A 13,795-nucleotide genomic window follows, 5' to 3' on the forward strand; every position below is an offset into this window, starting at 1 on the left:
CTCCAGAACTGTGGCCTGGCTGGACAATTGTGTACCTGGCGTTTGTGGGTGCAGGAACCCACCCTCGGAGCCACTTGTGAATGACTGGCCGGAAACCCTACAAAATGATCCCTCTTCCTCCTCCTGTGCCACATCCTCTTCCATCATCGCCAGCAGCATTTTTTCAAGGAGGTGCAGAAGTGGGATAGTTACAATGAGAACGGCATTATCGGTACTGGCCATGTTGGTGGAGTACTCGAAGTGCAACAAGGAACATAGTTCTCGCATGGAGGCCCAGTCATTGGTGGTGAAGTGGTGCTGTTCCGCCGAGCGACTCACCCATGCGTGCTGCAGCTGAAACTCCACTATCGCCTGCTGCTGCTTGCACAGTCTGGCCAGAATGTGCAAGGTGAAGTTCCACCTTGTGGTGACGTCGCATATGAGGCGGTGAGTGGGAAGGGTGAAGTTACGCTGCAGCGCTGACAGGTGAGCAGCAGCAGGGTGAGAAAGCTGAAAGCACGCACAGACGGCCTGCACTTTATGCAGCAGCTCTGACAAATTGGGGTAATTTTTAAGAAATCTCTGCACCACCAAATTTCGCACATGCGCCAGGCAAGGGATGTGCGTCAAACCGGCTAGTCCCAGAGCTGCTAAAAGATTTCATCCATTATCGCACACTGCCAGGCCCGGCTTGAAGCTGACAGGCACCAACATCTCATTGGTCTGTTGTTCAAGGCCCGTCCACAGCTCCTGCGCGGTGTGGGGTTTGTCTCCCAAACAGATAAGTTTTAAAACTGTCTGCTGTCGTTTACCCCTGGCTGTGCTGAAGTTGGTGGTGAAGGTGTTACCCTGACCAGATGAGGAGCTGGTAGAGGAGGAGGAAGCAGAGTAGGAGGAGGAAGCAGAGTAGGAGGAGGAAGCAACATGAGGCAAACTGAAGCGCCCTGCAATCCTCGGTGGTGGTGGAAGGACATGCCAAACTGCAATCCGCCTCAGGCCCAGCCGCCACTACATTTACCCATTGTGCTGTTATGGAGATATATCGTCCCTGACCGTGCTTACTGGTCCACATATCCGTAGTGAGGTGCACCTTGCCACAGATAGCGTTGCACAGTGCACACCTGATTTTGTCCCCTACTTGGTTGTGCAGGGAAGGGATGACTCTCCTGGAAATTTCAAAGGCCAGTAATTTAGAAATGCTATCGTTCAGGGCTAGTGATCGCAGGTGGGTATGGGGGTACTTCCTCTCCCTCTCCAGTTTTTGGAGAGGGAGAGGAAGTACATTGTCTGAAGAACTGCCGTCGTCAGCACATTGTCTGAAGAACTGCCACGCCAGGGAACTCCTTGGAGCTGGCTTTTGTGTGCTCGGTCCCTTGCTGCGGTGGGCAGTAGCAGGAGTACTGTCTAGAGGACGGCCGCTCCGCCTTTGCACCCTGCTCCCTCTTCTGCTGTGCTGGTGGCTCTGTGCGACCACCACCTCTTCCTCCGAACAACATAGGTCACTCGCATGACCTTGATTCCATGTGGGGTCGAGGACCTCATCGTCCTTTACATCATCTTCCACCCAGTCGTCACCCCTGCCTTCCTTGTTGGTCTGCACACTTTCAAAAGCCCCAGCAGTTGGCACCTGTGTTTCGTCATCATCCGAGACGTGCTGCGATGGTCCTCCCATGTACTCATCTTGAAAGATAAGTGGTTGGGCATCGCTGCACTCAGACTGCTTGGCTGATTTGAAAGGGGGTGAGGTAAAACACTAATGGACATCGGCTGCAGGTGCCAACTGTGGTCTTTAAGCATGAGACTGGGTGGGAGACAATGTGAAGGAACTGGAGCCACTGTCAGCAACCCAATCTACTATGGCCTATACTTGCTCAGGCCTCACCATTCATAGAGCCACATTAGGCCCGACCAAATATCGCTGCAGGTTCTTTTGCCTACTCGCACCTGAGGAAGGGGTTTCAATTGTGCGTGTAGCTGGCAAAAATCAACCATGTCCTCTGCCTGCAACAGGAGCTCCACCAGCAGCACCACAACCTGGGCCACGTCCCTTATTTGACTCTCTCCTCATATTTCTCGAATTTAGCATCTTGCCCTAAATGTGTGTTTACTTAATAGTAGAATACAACAACAGAATGTACAGGGTGTATCTCGCATGCCCTGAACCAGACTAGGCCTCAATGAAATTTTTTTGCCAAAAATGTCTGTATTTCAAATACCTGAATAAAACCACTGTATTTAAAGGGTGTATCTCACACACCCTGAACCAGACAAGGCCTCAATTAAATTTGTTTGCCAAAAATAGCTGTATTTCAAATACCTGAATAAAACCACTGTATTTAAAGGGTGTATCTCACACGCCCTGAACCAGACTAGGCATCACTTAAATGTGTTTGCCAAAAAAGGCTGTATTTCAAATACCTGAATAAAACCACTGTATTTAAAGGGTGTATCTCACACGCCCTGAACCAGACTAGGCATCAATTAAATGTGTTTGCCAAAAAAGGCTGTATTTCAAATACCTGAATAAAACCAATGTATTTAAAGGGTGTATCTCACACGTCCTGAACCAGACTAGGACGCAATTAAATTTGTTTGCCAAAAATGGCTGTATTTCAAATACCTGAATAAAACCACTGTATTTAAAGGGTGTATCTCACACGCCCTGAACCATACTAAGCCTCAATTAAATTTGTTTGCCAAAAATGGCTCTATTTCAAATCCCTGAATAAAACCGCTGTATTTAAAGGGTGTATCTCACACACCCTGAACCAGACTAGGCCTCAATTAAATTTGTTTGCCAAAAATGGCTGCATTTCAAATACCTGAATAAAACACCTGTATAACCCTGGAATTTGAAACGTGCTGATGCTGCAAGGCCTGAAGAATTGTGTATTTTACCCCAAAAAGTGTGTTTTATTAATAGAAGAATATAAGCCCTGTATATACAGGATGTATCTCACACAGCCTGACCCACACTAGGCCGCAATTAAAGATTTGTGCACCAAATGGCGGTATTTCAAATTCCTGAATAGAAGCCCTGTATTTAAAGGGTGTATTTCACACGCCCTGATCCACACTAGGACGCTATCAAAAAATTGTGCCCAAAATGGTTGTATTTCAAATTACTGAATAGAACAACAGTATGTAAAGGCGGTATTTCACAATGACATCTGCAGCAAAGGCTGCCAATTAAATTATTTTGGCTGTTTGTTTAATAACTGCATTTGACAGCAGTATATAACCTTGGAATTTCACACGTGCTAATGCTGCAAGACCCAAAAAATTGTGGAATCTGGCAAAAAAAAGTGTGTTTTTAAAAATCCACACTATATTGCTAGCTTGAATTGCACATTCACTAATCGAGATGTTGTATATTGCCCAAAAGGTTTTTTTTTTTTTTTTTGTAACAGAATATTAACGCTGTATATATTAAACTTGAATTTAGCAATTGCAAATCAGGAAAATAGTGTTTTTCGGGGGGAAAAGGTGTGTTTTTAAAAACCCAGAAAATGAAGGCTGTATTGTAGCTTAAATTGCACACTGACACGTTCATTTTTTCTTTCCTGATCTGTTCCGTTTTTTGCGGAACAGATCAGGACCAGATCTGGACCCATTCATTTTCAATGGGTCCTGGAAAAAATCGGACAGCACAATGTGTGCTGTCCGTTTCCGTTGTTCCGTTCCGCATGTCCGTTTAAATATAAAACATGTCCTATTCTTTTCCGCAAAATTCGGATCCTGGTACAATACAAAGTCAATGGATCCGCAAAAAACTGAAGACATTCGGATGTCATTCCGTATGTCTTCCGTTTTTTGCGGAATCCATTCCTGGAAACACATAGCAAATTTTTATTTATTTTTTTAAAAAATTTTTCAAAGAAATCCAAACAACTTTATTTGATTATTGAAATGTATACATGTTTCCGTTTTTTGCGGATCCGCAAAAAACGGATGACATACGGATGACATACGGAAACATTTTCAGGAACAATGGATCCGCAAAAAACGGACCGAAATTCGGATTATAGAAAAATACTGACGTGTGAATGTAGCCTAATCCAGATGTTGTATATTGCCAAAGAAAGTGTTTTTTTGGTAACAGAATATGAAAGCTGTATATATTAAACTTGAATTTAGCACTTGCAGATCAGGAAAATTGTGTTTTTTGGCAAAAAAAGTGTGTTTTTAAAAACACTGAAAATTATGGCTGTATGTGTAGCTTAAATTGCACACTGACTAAGTCTGCAAATGCACCAGATATTGTAAATTGCCCCAAAAATTTTGATTTTTTTTTTATAAACAGATTATTTGCTCTTACTGTTTTTAAAGCTTGGTTTCTATGTCCCAAAAGCTTAGATGCAGTGCTGGTGCACTGAGCCTGCATAAAATGGCCGCCGCCGCCCACCTAACTGACTTATAAAAGTTATTTTTTTTTTTCGGTCACTGGGATCAGGGCAGGATAAAAAAATTGTGCCCTGCACCCACACAACACAATGTATGTAGATTGCTGAGTTAGAGTCACGTTTTGAGCAAAGATTCTCTCTTATTCTCTCCCTGAAATCACCAGCAGCATCCTCTCCCTACACTAAGCACAGCAGAGTGACGTGCAGCGCTACGTGACTCCAGCTTATATAGAGGCTGGGTCACATGCTACACTGGCCAATCACAGCCATCCCATTAGTAGGCATGGCTGTGATGGCTTCTAAGGGCACACAGTTAACCGCTTGTTGATTGGCTGCTCTGCAGCCTTTTAAAAAGCGCCAGGAAAGGGCCGAACACCGAACCTGAACTTTTACTGAAATGTTCGGGTCCGGGGTCCAAAAATCCTAAAGTTCGGTAAGAACCTGAACTTTACAGTTCGGGTTCGTTCAACCCTACACATAACATCACTCAATGACACACTGCTCCTCAATCTCGATTCAAGTCCCCACTGTCTCTCTCACTCATTGCTCTTCCTTTGATATTTTAGCATCTGGCATCCAACTGGAATCACATCAAGATGTGCAGGAGGACCATTATCCATTTCACTTAACTAGGTAAAGAGCCCTTACCCTCCAGATCTATCAACCACCTCTGCTACCCAGCACATTACCCTTCCCTGTCTGAATTTAGTGAGGGGACTCTTCTCTGTAGGAAAATATTCTCGACATGATGAAAGTATTACCATGCCAGCACTAGAACCCGAGTTTAATTTAGGTAGTTAAATAATCTTATTATGGACACAGCTAGACATTGGGTGATGTTGACAACAAAGACTTGATTCCAGAAGCGAGGACAGCTGTCAGTGTTTTTCCAGATCACATTTCTTCTCCTGGGGATATGTTACTTTTTTATTTACAAGGAGAATCACTTGGAGCTTTATAGCAATTTAGCACTCTTGACTCTGGTCATCACTAGTGTTGAGCGCGAATATTCGAATATCGAATTTTTTCGCAAATATCGGCACTTTGCTAATTCGCGAATATTTCGAATATAGTGATATAAATTCGATATTTCGAATATTCATTTTTTTTTATTTTTTTTTAATTGTTATATTTTATTCTTTCCCACTTCCCTAAAGTTGTTCTTACCTGTCCTTTGGATTCCTGGCTTCCTGGCTGCTCCAGTCAGTGCCCGTTGCCGCTTCTGCCGACTTCCGTGCTCATGGAGCGTCCCCATCACCATGGGAACGTCTCCATATACTAGAATGTACTGTCGGATTTGAGAATTACGTTGAAATCGCAATTCGATTTTTTCAAGTTATAATAATCGAATTTCGATTTTAACGCAAAGGCTACTCTCCTATTGAAATAGCAATGCGATTAATTCAAGTTATAATAATCGAATTTCGATTTTAACTTAGCACTGCTATATTCCATATTCGGTAATTCTAGCCTAATATGGAATATAGCAATGCTAAGTTAAAATCGAAATTCGATTATTATAACTTAAATTATTCGAATTGCGATTTCAACTTGGACCTGGTTTACAATGGTTGGCTTGGCCGAATTAGCGAATATGACGAATGTATTCGTCATATTCCACAGAAGGAATATAATAAATGTATTCGTCATATTAAACTTTGCTGTCTCTATAGTAAACTTTCCTATATGATTGCTAGAATTAGTGAAGTTGACAAATAGGTAGCTAAAACGAAGATGCAGAATACTTCGTTATCTTCGTTTTGTGGAATATAATGAATATATTCGTCATATTCGCTAATTCTACCAAGCCAACCATAGTAAAACAGGTCCAAGTTGAAATCGCATTTCAAGTTATAATAATCTAATTTCGATTTTAACTTAAATGCTACTCTTCTATTGAAATAGCAATGCGAATAATTCAAGTTATAATAATCGAATTTCGATTTTAACTTAGCACTGCTATATTCCATATTAGGCTAGAATTAACGAATATGGAATATAGCAGTGCTAAGTTAAAATCAAAATTTGATTATTATAACTTGAATTAATCGCATTGCTATTTCAATAGTAGAGTAGCCTTTAAGTTAAAATCGAAATTCGATTATTTAAATCGCATATTAATCGCGATAACAAGAATAATGACGAATATTCGATTTTGACGAATATAAAACGAATATTCTATCGAATATTCGCGAATTTTGTCGAAATCGAATATGGCACCTGCCGCTCATCACTAGTCATCACTGTTGTTTCAGGAGAAAGAAGCTCCTCCTCTTTAAAGTTGATTAAACATTTCCTGGAGTCTGCCAAGTCTTAAGAAAGTCTGAATGGCTGAGCAATAATCTTCACTGAACAAAGAGTCCATAGTTCATTGAACATGGAGATGGAGGACATAATCAAGACTTTTACTGAAACCAAAACCAGGATGGTTCAGTTCTGACTTCAGTAAGAAGATGGGTAAATATTGTTCAATGTATTTCATAGGCGTCCCAGGAATGCCAAATTCAACCCTGACTGTAGCTCAACCTCATCCACTTAAATGGACCAAGTTGAAGCAGATGGTACAAACACACTCATATAAGTCACTGTGCCAGTGATGTAACCCTTTCTTTCTGTTGTTTTTTAAGGGTCGTAAAGAGCAGACCCTCATCAAACATACATCATAGGTTTATACAAAAGCCACAATGTGAAATTATCTATAAACTCCATATCTGTGTAGCTTTTTCTTTGTGTTTTGGGGCCCTTTTCTTGCAGGAAAATAAATCTCATAAGCTCCAGCCTTTAGGGTATGGCCCATGGGGTAGATTTTATATAGCAAAATTTCTGCTACCTGTTTCATCATGATTCTGCAGCAGCAAATCAGCAGCATTTATGCCTCATGTGGATGAATATGCAGCAGGTTTTCCTTGTAGTTTGCTGTGCATTTGTGCACTAAATTTACCTGCTATCTTTACAGATCTTCCATGGCATTCTGCAGAACCTTTCCTACAGAAGCATTCTCTCAGTAATATATACATGATTTTATTTGTAACAGCTATAAAATACTGACCAAACACTGACCACGTGAAAGCTGACACTTTCATGAAGCTGCAACCATAGATGTGAAGAACACTAAAAGGTAGCAGGAAAATAACATTTTCCACTAACAATGAAGGAACTGTAAATTGAACTCTGGCTACGTATTCTATAGCTGTTTTGGCCTTTGCTTTGTTTTCATTTTTTAGAATACCTGGACTACTAATTTCTAGCTAATATTAAAACAATGCATATTATTATTGTAAATAGTTTAATAGCTACAGAAATTAATCAATACCTTGTAGGGTATAGAATTATTTAGCAGTAAATGGTATAGATGAGCGAATTAGATAAAATTTAGGTCCTATTTGTAAAACTCAACCATTCGATTCGATTTGAATCTGAATAAATAGCACCTATATCAAAAGGGTTATGCTTGTCTGGAAAAGTCTCTCTCTCTCTTTGATTCTCCCCAATTGAATCATACTGAATTTTGATTTGATAAAATCAGAACTTAGGTTGAATTTACAAATTTTAGAATCGATAGGCTCATCTCCAGTAAATGGTTAAAAATAATGCTTTTCTCTAACAGAGGTTCCATATGAAGGTGATCTATTGTTAGGGCAGATCATGAATGTCTAATTGGTTTGGGTTCCAGTGCCCCTAACTCCCACTAATTATTAGACAGAAAAATATGTGATCCAGAAAGTGGCTGTGCCTTGTAAAGGGTTGTGTTGCTCCTTGGACTAAAAACCACATATTGAAAGTTTGCAAAATGGCTTAAATTTAGCATTTAGCAGTAGTATTTACATGGTTTTACCTCTATATTGAATTGTAAAAAAAATATAAATGCACAGTTGCAACATAGAATAAAACTAGCTTTTGTAGTTCTGCGTTTTAGTTAAAAGAGCATTTGTCAGCAGAATCAATTAGCTCCAGGTGCAGGGCAAAGGAGCTTTGGTGTTCCAAGGTCTCGGCCCCACCCTTTATTCCACCAAAGACCTAAGGTACTTTTGATAAAATGTTATTTTACTCAACAGGATCTACCATTCCAGGCATTATGCTTGGTTTAATAGGGTGTTAATCCTAAAAGATTTTAGTAATATAAAGTCACACGTAGCAATATTTTATGAAAAAAATTTAATTTGGAAAAACCCTTTCAAATAATTTAATAAATGTTATTTTAATATAATTAAGCATAAAAAACAATATACTTTTGTGCAAAAGATGCCCCAGCTGGGAGTTATTCTCTTTACTTCATTATAATGGCACACTCTAGTTCTAGCTTTGTTAGAAAGAGGCTGACATGTACTATATAATGTCTGATTTTCATTTTTTTTTTCTTCAATAATGGCATAACACATTTAAGGGTACACATAAGAAACTGTTAGGAGTATCAGACTACCTAGAAGTATTGATAAACAATCAAACTGAGGTGCATTGACTTTACTTTGGAAAATATTCTCTTTCACATAGAGGCATGCACTTTATAGCTTTAATAATGATGCAGGGATTTTCCCTCAAAAGTATGAGCTCTCTTTTCAAGAAAGTTGAATATATACTAAGAAATATTTTTCTTAATCTTTGCAATATGTTAAAATAATAGACACAGGTCTGCCTCAAAAGGCATATTAAACCTTTAATTCAGATATAATTTTATATAACCATTAGCCTATTACAAAGTATCCATCCTACTGTATCTTAGGCCTTAAATCCACTTTCTCTGTACCAGAGAATTTTCCTATAGAGGTGTCAATAATGTGAACCAATTTCTTAATCTTTTTTCTTCTTCAAGAATGGAAAAGATTATATATAAACCTTGCTTCAAACCTAGGATTTAATATCACTTGGCTACTTTGTTAGCTATTATGAAGTCATATTTGTCTTAATAGTGGGAGAAATATAATTGAATTTCTGAAATAGTTTAAATATATAACATAAAAAAATGTTGGCCTCTATGAAAACAATTAATTAATTAATTAAGGCTTGACATTTTAACTATTCTTCTGTTTTACACATGCCATCCATTCAAACATAAAGCCATGCATTGTATGCTATGATATATGTATGTGTGTATACTTATATGTTGTTGTAACTTATGTGTTGTTGTAACTTGTTATCATATATATGCTACTTTTTGGCATATGAAAGTTGTAGATTTTGTCACAAAATCTGTGACTTTTTCCTGCCAGCACCACTTTTCCCAAGTGCCAAGAAAAGGGAGCATGTGCCAAGAAAAGTACAAAAACAGATATCTTGTTTTTGTGCTTTGTTTTTATTACTGCTTTATTGCTCCTGATGAAGGGAAATCTCTGTATTTAAACCCCAAAATTCTTTGAGAAGAATCTTGAAATAAAGAAATTGAGCTAAAGCCACCACGGACTGTGCTGACATCAATATCTACCATTCTACAAGTAATTCTGGCTAGGGGGGTATTGGGTTCCGTAGGTTTCTTGAGTTCATCCTACGGACCACCCCCCAGTTAAGTGAGTCAATAAGCTTTTATTTTACTTTTTATTCTTTTTATGGATTGCAACAATGGTTATTTAAAACCTATCCTCGGTTTAAGAAGGTTGATATAAAATATATAAATTATTATAACCTATATCACTTAGCAACGTTAAGACCTGCCTATTTTCTACACCTACCAATTACCTTTCACCTTACTTATAACCTTAATAGGCTATTTCACCATATTTTTACCACATACCATCATTTCTTTGTTATAATAAGTTTTGACGCTCTTTTCCAGGGTATAAAAATGAAAAAAAGTTATGGCAAAAACATACGGGTACAGTTTATTAAACCATTATGTAGCGCCTCCGTTTACTTCTGTCTCTCCTTTGCTCACACGTAGACTGGCATCTACATTGTTACCCAGGTAGCAGCCTTACCATATATTATAAATTGCTGCTTCTCATCTTGTTTATCTTATTAACCAACCTCACAGCCATCACGTGTTAGTCCTTTTCCACTGGCGCCTCTAGTTATTCTCATCTTTCGGAGAACTATTCCTTAAGATTTGATTAACGCTCACTTTTTTTCCCCTTTCTACATATCCATATTGGAGGGAAAAAGACATATTTGTTTACCACCTAAACCAGACAGACTGACCTTTTCAATGTCTGGTTTAGTTCTGTTGTTATTTCAGGAAACGTATTTTTGTCTGGAAAAACTGCCGAGTCATTGCCATTAAGTATCATTGAAGCACTAATGTAAGTCTATGAGAGACAGAAAGCGTTACAATGTAACTGTTTATGTTGAGCTCCTCCAGTTTCCAGTCTAGCTAGAAATTGTATATAAGGAGAACAGTGAGAGCCCTAGTGTTCTGCAGTTCAGTTAGGGACCAATGCTTGGAGAGGGAGACTCATGCCAGTCTGCATGAGTGACCAAAAGAAGCCGCTGAGATGGGGACACTGAGCCACAGACAATGGGTCACCAGCCCTGTGACCAAGGAGCCACTCAGACTTCTGAGCTACATACCGTGGGCCTCCAGCCTTTTGCCAGGGTACCAGCCTTCTGAGAGGGAAAAAAGGGAGAGAGAGAGAGAGAGAGAGAGAGAGAGAAGGACAGCTACCTCAGGCCTTTCCTCAGCATCAAACCCTTTTTCTGCCAAGGAGGAGACTGCAGAAGCCAGCCCTATGCCTCGCCTGTATTGTTTTGTACCTGAATTCCTCCAGTAAAAAAGCCCACTGGTTAATTGCAGACCCTGACTCTCTGGACTTATTTCCCATTAGGGTGCACCATGCCTTACCATCTCTTCTGGAAAGCAGCAACACGTGGTGACACCTCGACTATGTGACGCATAGCATTGGGGCCACCCCACACCCGGCCACTGCATGTATACTATATGGTATACTTTATGAATACTACAGTATATGCTATACTACATAAAATGCATTCAGAAAGTCTTCAGACCCTTTCACTTTTTTCACATTTTGTTATGTTTTGGATTGTGCTAAAATAAAAAATAAAAAACATTCAAGATTTTCCTCATCATTCTGCACTCAATATAATGCACTATAATGACAAATTAAAACCAGAATGTTAAAATATCTTTGCTAATTTATGTAAAAGGAAAATCTAAAATCATCTTGCATTGACATTAGTAAATTTCAGACCCTTTATTCAGTACTTAGTTGAGAGATATTTGGCAGCAATTGTATACTCCAGTTCTTTTGGATATGATCCCACAAAGTTTACACACTTGGATGTGGGGATTTTCTGCCATATTTCTCTGCAGATCCTCTCAAGCTTTGTTATGTTGGAAGGGGACTTTCTGTGGATAGCCATTTTCAGCTGTCTCAAGAGATGTTTAATTGGATTCAAGTCAGGTCCTTAGTAGGGTCACTCAAAGACATTCAGAGAGTTGTCTTGTGTTGTTCTGTGTTGTCTTGGCTGTGTGCTTAGGGTCATCGTCTTCTTGGAAGGTGAACCTACAATTCAGTGTGAGATCCAGATCTGTACTTTGCTTCATTCAGCTTTACTTCAATCACCAGTCTCCCTGCCCCAGCCACTAAAAAACTGTTTGGTCTCCTACAGACATGATGGATAAAACTGAGGTAAAAAAAAGCTTATGAGATCAGTTATCAAATTGATGTAAATTAGAACTGGCTTAAATGCCCATAGCAGCCAATAAGATTCCAACTTTCATTTTGACTGCTCTATTGGAAAATTTAATTGAAATTTAATAAAATGGAATTTAATTGGTTGTTATGGGCAACTAAGCCAGTTCTACTTTACACCAGTTTGATAAAAAACCCTTTTAATCTTGGTTTCATCAGACCACAGAATCTTTTTTTGTCACACTCGGAGAGTCCTTTTAGGTGCTTTTTTGCAAACTCTAGACAACCTTACATGGGTCTTTTACTAAGGAGAGGCTTCCTTCTGGCCGCTCAGCCATAAAGCCCAGATTGGTGGAATGTTGCAGTGATGGTTGACCTTTTGGAAGTTTCTGTCATCTGCACACAGATCTTTGGAGCTCAACCAGAGTGACCACTGAGATCTGGTCACCTTTCTTACCAAGTCTCTTGTACCAATCGCTTAGTTTTGTGGGGTGGCCAGCTCTAGGAAGAGTCCTGGTTGTTCCAAACTTTTTCACTTTAAGAAATATGGAGGCCACTGCGCTCTTGGGAACTTTCAGTGCAGCAGAAATTATTTTCTACCCTTTTTCAGATCTGTGTTTCCAAACAATCCAGTGTCTGAGCTCTTTAGGTCCAGATTGATGGGGGAAACTAGATTTTATTTTTATTTTAGCAATAGGCTGCAACATAACAAAATATGAAAAAATGTAAAGAGTCTGAAGACTTTTTGAATTCACTGTATGAAATATGTCAGGAGTACTCAATAACAAGAAAACATGAGAAATGCCACAATGAATTGAGCACACCTATGACTCTGTAGATAAGAGAAAAGACCAAGAAAACAGACAAAGAAATAAAAAAAGGATAGGAGTCGAGTAGAGAGAAGTTCCTAAAGGCCCCTTTAGACTGTCCATTGTTCAGGATAATATCGCTAATGAGCGTTTGTATGAATACTGTAACATAGTAACATAGTAACATAGTACATAAGGCCGAAAAAAGACATTTGTCCATCCAGTTCGGCCTGTTATCCCGCAAGTTGATCCAGAGGAAGGCAAAAAAAAAACAAAAAAAAAAACCCTGTGAGGTAGAAGCCAATTTTCTCCACTTTAGGGGAATATAAACTTCCTTCCCGACTCCAATCAGGCAATCAGAATAAATACCTGGATCAACGACCCCTCTCTAGTAGCTATAGCCTGTAATATTATTAAGCTCCAGAAATACGTCCAGGCCCCTCTTGAATTCCATTATTGTACTCACCATCACCACCTCCTCAGGCAGAGAGTTCCATAGTCTCACTGCTCTTACCGTAAAGAATCCTTTTCTAGGTTTGTGTACAAACCTTCTTTCCTCCAGACGCAGAGGATGTCCCCTCGTCACAGTCACAGTCCTGGGGATAAATAGCTGATGGCTTAGATCTCTGTACTGACCCCTGATATATTTATACATATTAATTAGATCTCCCCTCAGTCGTCTTTTTTCTAAAGTGAATAACCCTAATTTTGATAATCTTTCAGGGTACTGTAGTTGCCCCATTCCAGTTATTACTTTAGATGCCCTCCTCTGGACCTTCTCCAGCTCTGCTATGTCTGCCTTGTTTACAGGAGCCCAGAACTGTACACAGTACTCCATGTGTGGTCTGACTATTGCTACTGGTTAGCAATAATCTGCCTGTGTAAAGGTGCCGCTAATTACCCAATGAATGAGTGAAATGTTTGTTCATCGTTTACCTAAATTATCATTTGCTGGCAGCAGATTGTGCTGTCTAAGCAGTACTCTGCTGTCAGCAAACAATGATTCTGTATGGGCATGAGTGAT

Source organism: Bufo gargarizans, chromosome 4, assembly GCF_014858855.1.
Source record: "Bufo gargarizans isolate SCDJY-AF-19 chromosome 4, ASM1485885v1, whole genome shotgun sequence".
NCBI classification, from domain to species: Eukaryota; Metazoa; Chordata; class Amphibia; order Anura; family Bufonidae; genus Bufo; species Bufo gargarizans.